Raw genomic sequence first — 15,319 nt, 5'->3', positions numbered from 1 at the left:
ATCCCAGGGCGTCTCTCAAGAAAGAGTCACGGGGGTGTTACCCATCAGTCGGGCTCTCCTCCTAATCCCCGTCTCACCTGTAACAATCAATGATGAGGCCCCCTGTCCCGTGATATTGTACTTGTCTCCTGGCCGCTGGCTGGCGCCGTGAGATTTAGTGCTCGCGCAAGAGACCGGGGCAGGGCGCGAACGCGGCCCCCCGCCCCCCGCCCCCCACAAAGTGTGCGCTCCAGGTTCCCTCTCGGGGCTCTGCAGCACAGCGTCCCGGCGCTTCCTCCTCGCCGGCCGCCGGGACAGCGGAAAGGCAGCGAGAAGGAGCCTCTTGCTCTGACGCCGCAAGGCCACAAGAGGGCGGAGGCGCCGCGCGTCTGGCCGACGTGTAGGGCCGGTGCGCTTTATGTGCCGAAATAAAACGCGACAGCCCAGAAATGTTTTCAGAGTGCTGTGCACTGGAGGTTTCTGTCTTGTGAACACTTGCCTTGTGCTCCTCCGTGCAGTTTGTTTGTCCTGCTCCAGTGCGGGACAAGAGCAGGGCAAGCCAACTGAAGGGAGCACATTCGCCAACATCCAGGCACGCACTGAGTTCGAAAGCGGCTCCTTTCCAAAGAATCGCACATGAACGATCCCTCAGTCCCGCCCAGGGGGCACGGCGCCCCCGCCACACAGCTTCAAGTAGCGAGTCCGGCGCCCCGGCTTGCGCTTACGGCCACACCACCCTGAACACGCCCGATCTCGTCTGATCTCGGAAGCTAAGCAGGGTCGGGCCTGGTTAGTACTTGGATGGGAGACCGCCTGGGAATACCAGGTGCTGTAAGCTTTTGCTCTCTCGGCCAGCGGGGGTCGCCGTTGATGCCGTAGGCTTTGGGAGGAAGAACTCGAGTATGGACATTTATTTCCCGAAAATACCAAACATTTCAATCTTCCCACTTTTGTTTCCTTCGGCAACGCTGACTGGCAAACGGTATCGCGACGGTCGTCCACTTTCTAGGCATGCCAGTTCAGAAAGAGAAGCTCCCTCACATCCCTTCAGATGCTCAAGAAAAATGATCGATATCCTGATCTCTAAAGATGGCTCTTTTAATGGCATGCGTGTGATTCGTATTAGGAAAAAAACACGTTTGTAAAACGAATATCAAAGCTGCCTCTAAATCTGCAATTGAAGGTCAGTCAATAAACAACTCGTTTTTCGTAGAAATATACATATATTCATTTATAACCCATTTCATTCATTGAGCACAGATTCTCCAACAAAATGAGCAGGGATGGATTCAGAGTGAGCAGAAAAAAAGGGAAAAACCGAGTTAAGAACAAGAAAGCATAGCGTATGTCTGTAACGGGCACTAAAACGAGTACCATGTCGTCTGCCGGTGCTCGTGAATAACCCCCCTCTATGAAGCGGTTTCACCAGCATGTTGTGCTGCTCACGGGGGGGGACTGCCGAGCGCGGAAGCCCAGCACAGCTCCCCAGCACACAGCAAAGCCGCCTGCACTGCCGCATCTGTTATTGGACCAAGCACACCAGGGGAGAGCGCGAACGCAGTCCCCCACTACCAGAAATTATGCAGTCGAGATTCCCACATTTGGGGAATTCGCAGGGGTCAGCACAGCCGGAGTGCAATGGCCGAGCCTCGGCCTGGGTGAACCTCCTTCTTGATCAAGGTATCTCCCCTGTCAGGTAAGTATGAGTTGTACAGGCCCCTGCAAGCGGCCCGCACCCACAGCACAGCACTCGCAGCCTAGGCCAGCTCCTCGCCCTGCACGCCACCTCCTCCTGCTGGGCCCACTCTTTCGCACACTCACACGCCACACCAACACTCAAAAGTGTGGGGAAAACGAGAAAACGAGCGCGCCGTTTCCTACACATCTGCAGTCGCCATTTCGCCATCGCAGCATGTCCCGGGATGCAATTCGGCCTCATTTACATATCACCAGACCGGCAGATCGCTACGCAAGCTCGCGACGTGCGCCTGCCACACACCGAACAAACACCGGAGCCTCTTCAGCAATTTCCGAAAAACGCGCCTGCTCGCCTGCCCCCAAGGCTCCGTCTCTTACCTGCTCTCCAGAGCCTGCTGCCTTCCGTGCTTTTCCCTCGGCACCGCTGCACCGCACCGCACACAGCTCCTGCAGCGGGGGGAGAAAGTTTCCACGCTCCGCCGCAGGGAAGGCTCGCTCCGTGCGCACACGTCCTTTCAATGCCAGTTCAACAAGTGCTCCGCATTAGCAGCGTCGGGGCTCCGGCGTGTCGCGCCTCACCTCACCTCGCACAGCCCCCTTCCTTCAATGTCTGGCGCTGGGCACGCCCCGCTCTCCTCCACCTCATCTTATCGCGTGTGACCTCCGACAATGGCCACAATGCCGGGGAATGGCACCTGTAAAGTGTTAATTGGGGCACAGGAACAGCCCGCCTCGTCTCGGGGGCCGGCTTCAAAGACAATACAGCAAGCACAGCGGGGCGGGGGAAGAAGACGACACGACACTCGCAGGCACATTCAGCTCCGGCGGGAACGAGTCCTCCGTCGGTCTTTTCAAGTGCTGAGAGCCGAGTAATCCCCGGTGACTAGGTCTCACCCTGCGACTCTCGACTGGGCTCACCCACGGCAGCCCAGCAGGTGTGAGCCCGGCCGGCACCCGGATGGGAGATTCCCCCCGGGAAAGCTCAGGTTGCTGCTGCTGCTCCTGCGAGAGGGGTGACTGGGACCAGTAGGGAGCGCTCACCCTGCGGGCTGTGTGGCTCTCTTATGCCCCAGCATCCTCATGGCGACACTCTGCTGCACAAACAGGCGCCGTCCTTCGGGGGAGGCGTAAAACCGAGGTGTCCTGACCCTCCTTGGCCATTCCAAATCCCAGGGCGTCTCTCAAGAAAGAGTCACGGGGGTGTTACCCATCAGTCGGGCTCTCCTCCTAATCCCCGTCTCACCTGTAACAATCAATGATGAGGCCCCCTGTCCCGTGATATTGTACTTGTCTCCTGGCCGCTGGCTGGCGCCGTGAGATTTAGTGCTCGCGCAAGAGACCGGGGCAGGGCGCGAACGCGGCCCCCCGCCCCCCACAAAGTGTGCGCTCCAGGTTCCCTCTCGGGGCTCTGCAGCACAGCGTCCCGGCGCTTCCTCCTCGCCGGCCGCCGGGACAGCGGAAAGGCAGCGAGAAGGAGCCTCTTGCTCTGACGCCGCAAGGCCACAAGAGGGCGGAGGCGCCGCGCGTCTGGCCGACGTGTAGGGCCGGTGCGCTTTATGTGCCGAAATAAAACGCGACAGCCCAGAAATGTTTTCAGAGTGCTGTGCACTGGAGGTTTCTGTCTTGTGAACACTTGCCTTGTGCTCCTCCGTGCAGTTTGTTTGTCCTGCTCCAGTGCGGGACAAGAGCAGGGCAAGCCAACTGAAGGGAGCACATTCGCCAACATCCAGGCACGCACTGAGTTCGAAAGCGGCTCCTTTCCAAAGAATCGCACATGAACGATCCCTCAGTCCCGCCCAGGGGGCACGGCGCCCCCGCCACACAGCTTCAAGTAGCGAGTCCGGCGCCCCGGCTTGCGCTTACGGCCACACCACCCTGAACACGCCCGATCTCGTCTGATCTCGGAAGCTAAGCAGGGTCGGGCCTGGTTAGTACTTGGATGGGAGACCGCCTGGGAATACCAGGTGCTGTAAGCTTTTGCTCTCTCGGCCAGCGGGGGTCGCCGTTGGTGCCGTAGGCTTTGGGAGGAAGAACTCGAGTATGGACATTTATTTCCCGAAAATACCAAACATTTCAATCTTCCCACTTTTGTTTCCTTCGGCAACGCTGACTGGCAAACGGTATCGCGACGGTCGTCCACTTTCTAGGCATGCCAGTTCAGAAAGAGAAGCTCCCTCACATCCCTTCAGATGCTCAAGAAAAATGATCGATATCCTGATCTCTAAAGATGGCTCTTTTAATGGCATGCGTGTGATTCGTATTAGGAAAAAAACACGTTTGTAAAACGAATATCGAAGCTGCCTCTAAATCTGCAATTGAAGGTCAGTCAATAAACAACTCGTTTTTCGTAGAAATATACATATATTCATTTATAACCCATTTCATTCATTGAGCACAGATTCTCCAACAAAATGAGCAGGGATGGATTCAGAGTGAGCAGAAAAAAAGGGAAAAACCGAGTTAAGAACAAGAAAGCATAGCGTATGTCTGTAACGGGCACTAAAACGAGTACCATGTCGTCTGCCGGTGCTCGTGAATAACCCCAGGGCATCTTTCTAATAACCCCCCTCTATGAAGCGGTTTCACCAGCATGTTGTGCTGCTCACGGGGGGGGGCTGCCGAGCGCGGAAGCCCAGCACAGCTCCCCAGCACACAGCAAAGCCGCCTGCACTGCCGCATCTGTTATTGGACCAAGCACACCAGGGGAGAGCGCGAACGCAGTCCCCCACTACCAGAAATTATGCAGTCGAGATTCCCACATTTGGGGAATTCGCAGGGGTCAGCACAGCCGGAGTGCAATGGCCGAGCCTCGCCCTGGGTGAACCTCCTTCTTGATCAAGGTATCTCCCCTGCCAGGTAAGTATGAGTTGTACAGGCCCCTGCAAGCGGCCCGCACCCACAGCACAGCACTCGCAGCCTAGGCCAGCTCCTCGCCCTGCACGCCACCGCCTCCTGCTGGGCCCACTCTTTCACACACTCACACGCCACACCAACACTCAAAAGTGTGGGGAAAACGAGAAAACGAGCGCGCCGTTTCCTACACATCTGCAGTCGCCATTTCGCCATCGCAGCATGTCCCGGGATGCAATTCGGCCTCATTTACATATCACCAGACCGGCAGATCGCTACGCAAGCTCGCGACGTGCGCCTGCCACACACCGAACAAACACCGGAGCCTCTTCAGCAATTTCCGAAAAACGCGCCTGCTCGCCTGCCCCCAAGGCTCCGTCTCTTACCTGCTCTCCAGAGCCTGCTGCCTTCCGTGCTTTTCCCTCGGCACCGCTGCACCGCACCGCACACAGCTCCTGCAGCGGGGGGAGAAAGTTTCCACGCTCCGCCGCAGGGAAGGCTCGCTCCGTGCGCACACGTCCTTTCAATGCCAGTTCAACAAGTGCTCCGCATTAGCAGCGTCGGGGCTCCGGCGTGTCGCGCCTCACCTCACCTCGCACAGCCCCCTTCCTTCAATGTCTGGCGCTGGGCACGCCCCGCTCTCCTCCACCTCATCTTATCGCGTGTGACCTCCGACAATGGCCACAATGCCGGGGAATGGCACCTGTAAAGTGTTAATTGGGGCACAGGAACAGCCCGCCTCGTCTCGGGGGCCGGCTTCAAAGACAATACAGCAAGCACAGCGGGGCGGGGGAAGAAGACGACACGACACTCGCAGGCACATTCAGCTCCGGCGGGAACGAGTCCTCCGTCGGTCTTTTCAAGTGCTGAGAGCCGAGTAATCCCCGGTGACTAGGTCTCACCCTGCGACTCTCGACTGGGCTCACCCACGGCAGCCCAGCAGGTGTGAGCCCGGCCGGCACCCGGATGGGAGATTCCCCCCGGGAAAGCTCAGGTTGCTGCTGCTGCTCCTGCGAGAGGGGTGACTGGGACCAGTAGGGAGCGCTCACCCTGCGGGCTGTGTGGCTCTCTTATGCCCCAGCATCCTCATGGCGACACTCTGCTGCACAAACAGGCGCCGTCCTTCGGGGGAGGCGTAAAACCGAGGTGTCCTGACCCTCCTTGGCCATTCCAAATCCCAGGGCGTCTCTCAAGAAAGAGTCACGGGGGTGTTACCCATCAGTCGGGCTCTCCTCCTAATCCCCGTCTCACCTGTAACAATCAATGATGAGGCCCCCTGTCCCGTGATATTGTACTTGTCTCCTGGCCGCTGGCTGGCGCCGTGAGATTTAGTGCTCGCGCAAGAGACCGGGGCAGGGCGCGAACGCGGCCCCCCGCCCCCCGCCCCCCACAAAGTGTGCGCTCCAGGTTCCCTCTCGGGGCTCTGCAGCACAGCGTCCCGGCGCTTCCTCCTCGCCGGCCGCCGGGACAGCGGAAAGGCAGCGAGAAGGAGCCTCTTGCTCTGACGCCGCAAGGCCACAAGAGGGCGGAGGCGCCGCGCGTCTGGCCGACGTGTAGGGCCGGTGCGCTTTATGTGCCGAAATAAAACGCGACAGCCCAGAAATGTTTTCAGAGTGCTGTGCACTGGAGGTTTCTGTCTTGTGAACACTTGCCTTGTGCTCCTCCGTGCAGTTTGTTTGTCCTGCTCCAGTGCGGGACAAGAGCAGGGCAAGCCAACTGAAGGGAGCACATTCGCCAACATCCAGGCACGCACTGAGTTCGAAAGCGGCTCCTTTCCAAAGAATCGCACATGAACGATCCCTCAGTCCCGCCCAGGGGGCACGGCGCCCCCGCCACACAGCTTCAAGTAGCGAGTCCGGCGCCCCGGCTTGCGCTTACGGCCACACCACCCTGAACACGCCCGATCTCGTCTGATCTCGGAAGCTAAGCAGGGTCGGGCCTGGTTAGTACTTGGATGGGAGACCGCCTGGGAATACCAGGTGCTGTAAGCTTTTGCTCTCTCGGCCAGCGGGGGTCGCCGTTGGTGCCGTAGGCTTTGGGAGGAAGAACTCGAGTATGGACATTTATTTCCCGAAAATACCAAACATTTCAATCTTCCCACTTTTGTTTCCTTCGGCAACGCTGACTGGCAAACGGTATCGCGACGGTCGTCCACTTTCTAGGCATGCCAGTTCAGAAAGAGAAGCTCCCTCACATCCCTTCAGATGCTCAAGAAAAATGATCGATATCCTGATCTCTAAAGATGGCTCTTTTAATGGCATGCGTGTGATTCGTATTAGGAAAAAAACACGTTTGTAAAACGAATATCGAAGCTGCCTCTAAATCTGCAATTGAAGGTCAGTCAATAAACAACTCGTTTTTCGTAGAAATATACATATATTCATTTATAACCCATTTCATTCATTGAGCACAGATTCTCCAACAAAATGAGCAGGGATGGATTCAGAGTGAGCAGAAAAAAAGGGAAAAACCGAGTTAAGAACAAGAAAGCATAGCGTATGTCTGTAACGGGCACTAAAACGAGTACCATGTCGTCTGCCGGTGCTCGTGAATAACCCCAGGGCATCTTTCTAATAACCCCCCTCTATGAAGCGGTTTCACCAGCATGTTGTGCTGCTCACGGGGGGGGGCTGCCGAGCGCGGAAGCCCAGCACAGCTCCCCAGCACACAGCAAAGCCGCCTGCACTGCCGCATCTGTTATTGGACCAAGCACACCAGGGGAGAGCGCGAACGCAGTCCCCCACTACCAGAAATTATGCAGTCGAGATTCCCACATTTGGGGAATTCGCAGGGGTCAGCACAGCCGGAGTGCAATGGCCGAGCCTCGCCCTGGGTGAACCTCCTTCTTGATCAAGGTATCTCCCCTGCCAGGTAAGTATGAGTTGTACAGGCCCCTGCAAGCGGCCCGCACCCACAGCACAGCACTCGCAGCCTAGGCCAGCTCCTCGCCCTGCACGCCACCGCCTCCTGCTGGGCCCACTCTTTCGCACACTCACACGCCACACCAACACTCAAAAGTGTGGGGAAAACGAGAAAACGAGCGCGCCGTTTCCTACACATCTGCAGTCGCCATTTCGCCATCGCAGCATGTCCCGGGATGCAATTCGGCCTCATTTACATATCACCAGACCGGCAGATCGCTACGCAAGCTCGCGACGTGCGCCTGCCACACACCGAACAAACACCGGAGCCTCTTCAGCAATTTCCGAAAAACGCGCCTGCTCGCCTGCCCCCAAGGCTCCGTCTCTTACCTGCTCTCCAGAGCCTGCTGCCTTCCGTGCTTTTCCCTCGGCACCGCTGCACCGCACCGCACACAGCTCCTGCAGCGGGGGGAGAAAGTTTCCACGCTCCGCCGCAGGGAAGGCTCGCTCCGTGCGCACACGTCCTTTCAATGCCAGTTCAACAAGTGCTCCGCATTAGCAGCGTCGGGGCTCCGGCGTGTCGCGCCTCACCTCACCTCGCACAGCCCCCTTCCTTCAATGTCTGGCGCTGGGCACGCCCCGCTCTCCTCCACCTCATCTTATCGCGTGTGACCTCCGACAATGGCCACAATGCCGGGGAATGGCACCTGTAAAGTGTTAATTGGGGCACAGGAACAGCCCGCCTCGTCTCGGGGGCCGGCTTCAAAGACAATACAGCAAGCACAGCGGGGCGGGGGAAGAAGACGACACGACACTCGCAGGCACATTCAGCTCCGGCGGGAACGAGTCCTCCGTCGGTCTTTTCAAGTGCTGAGAGCCGAGTAATCCCCGGTGACTAGGTCTCACCCTGCGACTCTCGACTGGGCTCACCCACGGCAGCCCAGCAGGTGTGAGCCCGGCCGGCACCCGGATGGGAGATTCCCCCCGGGAAAGCTCAGGTTGCTGCTGCTGCTCCTGCGAGAGGGGTGACTGGGACCAGTAGGGAGCGCTCACCCTGCGGGCTGTGTGGCTCTCTTATGCCCCAGCATCCTCATGGCGACACTCTGCTGCACAAACAGGCGCCGTCCTTCGGGGGAGGCGTAAAACCGAGGTGTCCTGACCCTCCTTGGCCATTCCAAATCCCAGGGCGTCTCTCAAGAAAGAGTCACGGGGGTGTTACCCATCAGTCGGGCTCTCCTCCTAATCCCCGTCTCACCTGTAACAATCAATGATGAGGCCCCCTGTCCCGTGATATTGTACTTGTCTCCTGGCCGCTGGCTGGCGCCGTGAGATTTAGTGCTCGCGCAAGAGACCGGGGCAGGGCGCGAACGCGGCCCCCCGCCCCCCACAAAGTGTGCGCTCCAGGTTCCCTCTCGGGGCTCTGCAGCACAGCGTCCCGGCGCTTCCTCCTCGCCGGCCGCCGGGACAGCGGAAAGGCAGCGAGAAGGAGCCTCTTGCTCTGACGCCGCAAGGCCACAAGAGGGCGGAGGCGCCGCGCGTCTGGCCGACGTGTAGGGCCGGTGCGCTTTATGTGCCGAAATAAAACGCGACAGCCCAGAAATGTTTTCAGAGTGCTGTGCACTGGAGGTTTCTGTCTTGTGAACACTTGCCTTGTGCTCCTCCGTGCAGTTTGTTTGTCCTGCTCCAGTGCGGGACAAGAGCAGGGCAAGCCAACTGAAGGGAGCACATTCGCCAACATCCAGGCACGCACTGAGTTCGAAAGCGGCTCCTTTCCAAAGAATCGCACATGAACGATCCCTCAGTCCCGCCCAGGGGGCACGGCGCCCCCGCCACACAGCTTCAAGTAGCGAGTCCGGCGCCCCGGCTTGCGCTTACGGCCACACCACCCTGAACACGCCCGATCTCGTCTGATCTCGGAAGCTAAGCAGGGTCGGGCCTGGTTAGTACTTGGATGGGAATACCAGGTGCTGTAAGCTTTTGCTCTCTCGGCCAGCGGGGGTCGCCGTTGGTGCCGTAGGCTTTGGGAGGAAGAACTCGAGTATGGACATTTATTTCCCGAAAATACCAAACATTTCAATCTTCCCACTTTTGTTTCCTTCGGCAACGCTGACTGGCAAACGGTATCGCGACGGTCGTCCACTTTCTAGGCATGCCAGTTCAGAAAGAGAAGCTCCCTCACATCCCTTCAGATGCTCAAGAAAAATGATCGATATCCTGATCTCTAAAGATGGCTCTTTTAATGGCATGCGTGTGATTCGTATTAGGAAAAAAACACGTTTGTAAAACGAATATCAAAGCTGCCTCTAAATCTGCAATTGAAGGTCAGTCAATAAACAACTCGTTTTTCGTAGAAATATACATATATTCATTTATAACCCATTTCATTCATTGAGCACAGATTCTCCAACAAAATGAGCAGGGATGGATTCAGAGTGAGCAGAAAAAAAGGGAAAAACCGAGTTAAGAACAAGAAAGCATAGCGTATGTCTGTAACGGGCACTAAAACGAGTACCATGTCGTCTGCCGGTGCTCGTGAATAACCCCAGGGCATCTTTCTAATAACCCCCCTCTATGAAGCGGTTTCACCAGCATGTTGTGCTGCTCACGGGGGGGAACTGCCGAGCGCGGAAGCCCAGCACAGCTCCCCAGCACACAGCAAAGCCGCCTGCACTGCCGCATCTGTTATTGGACCAAGCACACCAGGGGAGAGCGCGAACGCAGTCCCCCACTACCAGAAATTATGCAGTCGAGATTCCCACATTTGGGGAATTCGCAGGGGTCAGCACAGCCGGAGTGCAATGGCCGAGCCTCGCCCTGGGTGAACCTCCTTCTTGATCAAGGTATCTCTCCTGCCAGGTAAGTATGAGTTATACAGGCCCCTGCAAGCGGCCCGCACCCACAGCACAGCACTCGCAGCCTAGGCCAGCTCCTCGCCCTGCACGCCACCGCCTCCTGCTGGGCCCACTCTTTCGCACACTCACACGCCACACCAACACTCAAAAGTGTGGGGAAAACGAGAAAACGAGCGCGCCGTTTCCTACACATCTGCAGTCGCCATTTCGCCATCGCAGCATGTCCCGGGATGCAATTCGGCCTCATTTACATATCACCAGACCGGCAGATCGCTACGCAAGCTCGCGACGTGCGCCTGCCACACACCGAACAAACACCGGAGCCTCTTCAGCAATTTCCGAAAAACGCGCCTGCTCGCCTGCCCCCAAGGCTCCGTCTCTTACCTGCTCTCCAGAGCCTGCTGCCTTCCGTGCTTTTCCCTCGGCACCGCTGCACCGCACCGCACACAGCTCCTGCAGCGGGGGGAGAAAGTTTCCACGCTCCGCCGCAGGGAAGGCTCGCTCCGTGCGCACACGTCCTTTCAATGCCAGTTCAACAAGTGCTCCGCATTAGCAGCGTCGGGGCTCCGGCGTGTCGCGCCTCACCTCACCTCGCACAGCCCCCTTCCTTCAATGTCTGGCGCTGGGCACGCCCCGCTCTCCTCCACCTCATCTTATCGCGTGTGACCTCCGACAATGGCCACAATGCCGGGGAATGGCACCTGTAAAGTGTTAATTGGGGCACAGGAACAGCCCGCCTCGTCTCGGGGGCCGGCTTCAAAGACAATACAGCAAGCACAGCGGGGCGGGGGAAGAAGACGACACGACACTCGCAGGCACATTCAGCTCCGGCGGGAACGAGTCCTCCGTCGGTCTTTTCAAGTGCTGAGAGCCGAGTAATCCCCGGTGACTAGGTCTCACCCTGCGACTCTCGACTGGGCTCAACCACGGCAGCCCAGCAGGTGTGAGCCCGGCCGGCACCCGGATGGGAGATTCCCCCCGGGAAAGCTCAGGTTGCTGCTGCTGCTCCTGCGAGAGGGGTGACTGGGACCAGTAGGGAGCGCTCACCCTGCGGGCTGTGTGGCTCTCTTATGCCCCAGCATCCTCATGGCGACACTCTGCTGCACAAACAGGCGCCGTCCTTCGGGGGAGGCGTAAAACCGAGGTGTCCTGACCCTCCTTGGCCATTCCAAATCCCAGGGCGTCTCTCAAGAAAGAGTCACGGGGGTGTTACCCATCAGTCGGGCTCTCCTCCTAATCCCCGTCTCACCTGTAACAATCAATGATGAGGCCCCCTGTCCCGTGATATTGTACTTGTCTCCTGGCCGCTGGCTGGCGCCGTGAGATTTAGTGCTCGCGCAAGAGACCGGGGCAGGGCGCGAACGCGGCCCCCCGCCCCCCGCCCCCCACAAAGTGTGCGCTCCAGGTTCCCTCTCGGGGCTCTGCAGCACAGCGTCCCGGTGCTTCCTCCTCGCCGGCCGCCGGGACAGCGGAAAGGCAGCGAGAAGGAGCCTCTTGCTCTGACGCCGCAAGGCCACAAGAGGGCGGAGGCGCCGCGCGTCTGGCCGACGTGTAGGGCCGGTGCGCTTTATGTGCCGAAATAAAACGCGACAGCCCAGAAATGTTTTCAGAGTGCTGTGCACTGGAGGTTTCTGTCTTGTGAACACTTGCCTTGTGCTCCTCCGTGCAGTTTGTTTGTCCTGCTCCAGTGCGGGACAAGAGCAGGGCAAGCCAACTGAAGGGAGCACATTCGCCAACATCCAGGCACGCACTGAGTTCGAAAGCGGCTCCTTTCCAAAGAATCGCACATGAACGATCCCTCAGTCCCGCCCAGGGGGCACGGCGCCCCCGCCACACAGCTTCAAGTAGCGAGTCCGGCGCCCCGGCTTGCGCTTACGGCCACACCACCCTGAACACGCCCGATCTCGTCTGATCTCGGAAGCTAAGCAGGGTCGGGCCTGGTTAGTACTTGGATGGGAGACCGCCTGGGAATACCAGGTGCTGTAAGCTTTTGCTCTCTCGGCCAGCGGGGGTCGCCGTTGGTGCCGTAGGCTTTGGGAGGAAGAACTCGAGTATGGACATTTATTTCCCGAAAATACCAAACATTTCAATCTTCCCACTTTTGTTTCCTTCGGCAACGCTGACTGGCAAACAGTATCGCGACGGTCGTCCACTTTCTAGGCATGCCAGTTCAGAAAGAGAAGCTCCCTCACATCCCTTCAGATGCTCAAGAAAAATGATCGATATCCTGATCTCTAAAGATGGCTCTTTTAATGGCATGCGTGTGATTCGTATTAGGAAAAAAACACGTTTGTAAAACGAATATCAAAGCTGCCTCTAAATCTGCAATTGAAGGTCAGTCAATAAACAACTCGTTTTTCGTAGAAATATACATATATTCATTTATAACCCATTTCATTCATTGAGCACAGATTCTCCAACAAAATGAGCAGGGATGGATTCAGAGTGAGCAGAAAAAAAGGGAAAAACCGAGTTAAGAACAAGAAAGCATAGCGTATGTCTGTAACGGGCACTAAAACGAGTACCATGTCGTCTGCCGGTGCTCGTGAATAACCCCCCTCTATGAAGCGGTTTCACCAGCATGTTGTGCTGCTCACGGGGGGGGACTGCCGAGCGCGGAAGCCCAGCACAGCTCCCCAGCACACAGCAAAGCCGCCTGCACTGCCGCATCTGTTATTGGACCAAGCACACCAGGGGAGAGCGCGAACGCAGTCCCCCACTACCAGAAATTATGCAGTCGAGATTCCCACATTTGGGGAATTCGCAGGGGTCAGCACAGCCGGAGTGCAATGGCCGAGCCTCGCCCTGGGTGAACCTCCTTCTTGATCAAGGTATCTCCCCTGCCAGGTAAGTATGAGTTGTACAGGCCCCTGCAAGCGGCCCGCACCCACAGCACAGCACTCGCAGCCTAGGCCAGCTCCTCGCCCTGCACGCCACCGCCTCCTGCTGGGCCCACTCTTTCGCACACTCACACGCCACACCAACACTCAAAAGTGTGGGGAAAACGAGAAAACGAGCGCGCCGTTTCCTACACATCTGCAGTCGCCATTTCGCCATCGCAGCATGTCCCGGGATGCAATTCGGCCTCATTTACATATCACCAGACCGGCAGATCGCTACGCAAGCTCGCGACGTGCGCCTGCCACACACCGAACAAACACCGGAGCCTCTTCAGCAATTTCCGAAAAACGCGCCTGCTCGCCTGCCCCCAAGGCTCCGTCTCTTACCTGCTCTCCAGAGCCTGCTGCCTTCCGTGCTTTTCCCTCGGCACCGCTGCACCGCACCGCACACAGCTCCTGCAGCGGGGGGAGAAAGTTTCCACGCTCCGCCGCAGGGAAGGCTCGCTCCGTGCGCACACGTCCTTTCAATGCCAGTTCAACAAGTGCTCCGCATTAGCAGCGTCGGGGCTCCGGCGTGTCGCGCCTCACCTCACCTCGCACAGCCCCCTTCCTTCAATGTCTGGCGCTGGGCACGCCCCGCTCTCCTCCACCTCATCTTATCGCGTGTGACCTCCGACAATGGCCACAATGCCGGGGAATGGCACCTGTAAAGTGTTAATTGGGGCACAGGAACAGCCCGCCTCGTCTCGGGGGCCGGCTTCAAAGACAATACAGCAAGCACAGCGGGGCGGGGGAAGAAGACGACACGACACTCGCAGGCACATTCAGCTCCGGCGGGAACGAGTCCTCCGTCGGTCTTTTCAAGTGCTGAGAGCCGAGTAATCCCCGGTGACTAGGTCTCACCCTGCGACTCTCGACTGGGCTCAACCACGGCAGCCCAGCAGGTGTGAGCCCGGCCGGCACCCGGATGGGAGATTCCCCCCGGGAAAGCTCAGGTTGCTGCTGCTGCTCCTGCGAGAGGGGTGACTGGGACCAGTAGGGAGCGCTCACCCTGCGGGCTGTGTGGCTCTCTTATGCCCCAGCATCCTCATGGCGACACTCTGCTGCACAAACAGGCGCCGTCCTTCGGGGGAGGCGTAAAACCGAGGTGTCCTGACCCTCCTTGGCCATTCCAAATCCCAGGGCGTCTCTCAAGAAAGAGTCACGGGGGTGTTACCCATCAGTCGGGCTCTCCTCCTAATCCCCGTCTCACCTGTAACAATCAATGATGAGGCCCCCTGTCCCGTGATATTGTACTTGTCTCCTGGCCGCTGGCTGGCGCCGTGAGATTTAGTGCTCGCGCAAGAGACCGGGGCAGGGCGCGAACGCGGCCCCCCGCCCCCCGCCCCCCACAAAGTGTGCGCTCCAGGTTCCCTCTCGGGGCTCTGCAGCACAGCGTCCCGGCGCTTCCTCCTCGCCGGCCGCCGGGACAGCGGAAAGGCAGCGAGAAGGAGCCTCTTGCTCTGACGCCGCAAGGCCACAAGAGGGCGGAGGCGCCGCGCGTCTGGCCGACGTGTAGGGCCGGTGCGCTTTATGTGCCGAAATAAAACGCGACAGCCCAGAAATGTTTTCAGAGTGCTGTGCACTGGAGGTTTCTGTCTTGTGAACACTTGCCTTGTGCTCCTCCGTGCAGTTTGTTTGTCCTGCTCCAGTGCGGGACAAGAGCAGGGCAAGCCAACTGAAGGGAGCACATTCGCCAACATCCAGGCACGCACTGAGTTCGAAAGCGGCTCCTTTCCAAAGAATCGCACATGAACGATCCCTCAGTCCCGCCCAGGGGGCACGGCGCCCCCGCCACACAGCTTCAAGTAGCGAGTCCGGCGCCCCGGCTTGCGCTTACGGCCACACCACCCTGAACACGCCCGATCTCGTTTGATCTCGGAAGCTAAGCAGGGTCGGGCCTGGTTAGTACTTGGATGGGAGACCGCCTGGGAATACCAGGTGCTGTAAGCTTTTGCTCTCTCGGCCAGCGGGGGTCGCCGTTGGTGCCGTAGGCTTTGGGAGGAAGAACTCGAGTATGGACATTTATTTCCCGAAAATACCAAACATTTCAATCTTCCCACTTTTGTTTCCTTCGGCAACGCTGACTGGCAAACGGTATCGCGACGGTCGTCCACTTTCTAGGCATGCCAGTTCAGAAAGAGAAGCTCCCTCACATCCCTTCAGATGCTCAAGAAAAATGATCGATATCCTGATCTCT

The 15,319-nt window shown here is 58.2% G+C and overlaps 10 non-coding genes and 1 pseudogene across 10 annotated transcripts; 6 read left to right on the top strand and 5 right to left on the bottom strand.

The window, feature by feature from the left end:
• The first annotated feature begins 698 nt into the window (after positions 1-698).
• Positions 699-817, top strand: LOC148841829 (5S ribosomal RNA). Its single transcript, XR_016093432.1, has one exon. It is a non-coding gene; the product is annotated as a 5S ribosomal RNA (ribosomal RNA).
• Positions 818-1,519: 702 nt separating this feature from the next.
• Positions 1,520-1,683, bottom strand: LOC148841828 (U1 spliceosomal RNA). The gene has a single exon (XR_016091683.1). It is a non-coding gene; the product is annotated as a U1 spliceosomal RNA (small nuclear RNA).
• A 1,851-nt stretch (positions 1,684-3,534) lies between these two features.
• LOC148841827 (5S ribosomal RNA) lies at positions 3,535-3,653 on the top strand. Its single transcript, XR_016093421.1, has one exon. It is a non-coding gene; the product is annotated as a 5S ribosomal RNA (ribosomal RNA).
• Positions 3,654-4,377: 724 nt separating this feature from the next.
• Positions 4,378-4,541, bottom strand: LOC148841826 (U1 spliceosomal RNA). The gene has a single exon (XR_016091538.1). It is a non-coding gene; the product is annotated as a U1 spliceosomal RNA (small nuclear RNA).
• Positions 4,542-6,399: 1,858 nt separating this feature from the next.
• Positions 6,400-6,518, top strand: LOC148841825 (5S ribosomal RNA). The gene has a single exon (XR_016093399.1). It is a non-coding gene; the product is annotated as a 5S ribosomal RNA (ribosomal RNA).
• Positions 6,519-7,242: 724 nt separating this feature from the next.
• On the bottom strand, positions 7,243-7,406 carry LOC148841824 (U1 spliceosomal RNA). The gene has a single exon (XR_016093713.1). It is a non-coding gene; the product is annotated as a U1 spliceosomal RNA (small nuclear RNA).
• Positions 7,407-9,257: 1,851 nt separating this feature from the next.
• LOC148841823 (5S ribosomal RNA) lies at positions 9,258-9,364 on the top strand (annotated as a pseudogene).
• A 724-nt stretch (positions 9,365-10,088) lies between these two features.
• Positions 10,089-10,252, bottom strand: LOC148841822 (U1 spliceosomal RNA). Its single transcript, XR_016091668.1, has one exon. It is a non-coding gene; the product is annotated as a U1 spliceosomal RNA (small nuclear RNA).
• A 1,858-nt stretch (positions 10,253-12,110) lies between these two features.
• On the top strand, positions 12,111-12,229 carry LOC148841821 (5S ribosomal RNA). Its single transcript, XR_016093388.1, has one exon. It is a non-coding gene; the product is annotated as a 5S ribosomal RNA (ribosomal RNA).
• Positions 12,230-12,931: 702 nt separating this feature from the next.
• On the bottom strand, positions 12,932-13,095 carry LOC148841820 (U1 spliceosomal RNA). Its single transcript, XR_016093707.1, has one exon. It is a non-coding gene; the product is annotated as a U1 spliceosomal RNA (small nuclear RNA).
• A 1,858-nt stretch (positions 13,096-14,953) lies between these two features.
• Positions 14,954-15,072, top strand: LOC148841819 (5S ribosomal RNA). Its single transcript, XR_016093701.1, has one exon. It is a non-coding gene; the product is annotated as a 5S ribosomal RNA (ribosomal RNA).
• The last annotated feature ends 247 nt before the right edge of the window (positions 15,073-15,319 follow it).

The sequence above is a fragment of the Atractosteus spatula genome, chromosome 1, assembly GCF_055471065.1.
Source record: "Atractosteus spatula isolate fAtrSpa1 chromosome 1, fAtrSpa1.hap1, whole genome shotgun sequence".
NCBI classification, from domain to species: domain Eukaryota; kingdom Metazoa; phylum Chordata; class Actinopteri; order Semionotiformes; family Lepisosteidae; genus Atractosteus; species Atractosteus spatula.
Note: the sequence above shows the minus strand (reverse complement) of the source record. Positions and strands in the feature narration are given on the sequence as shown.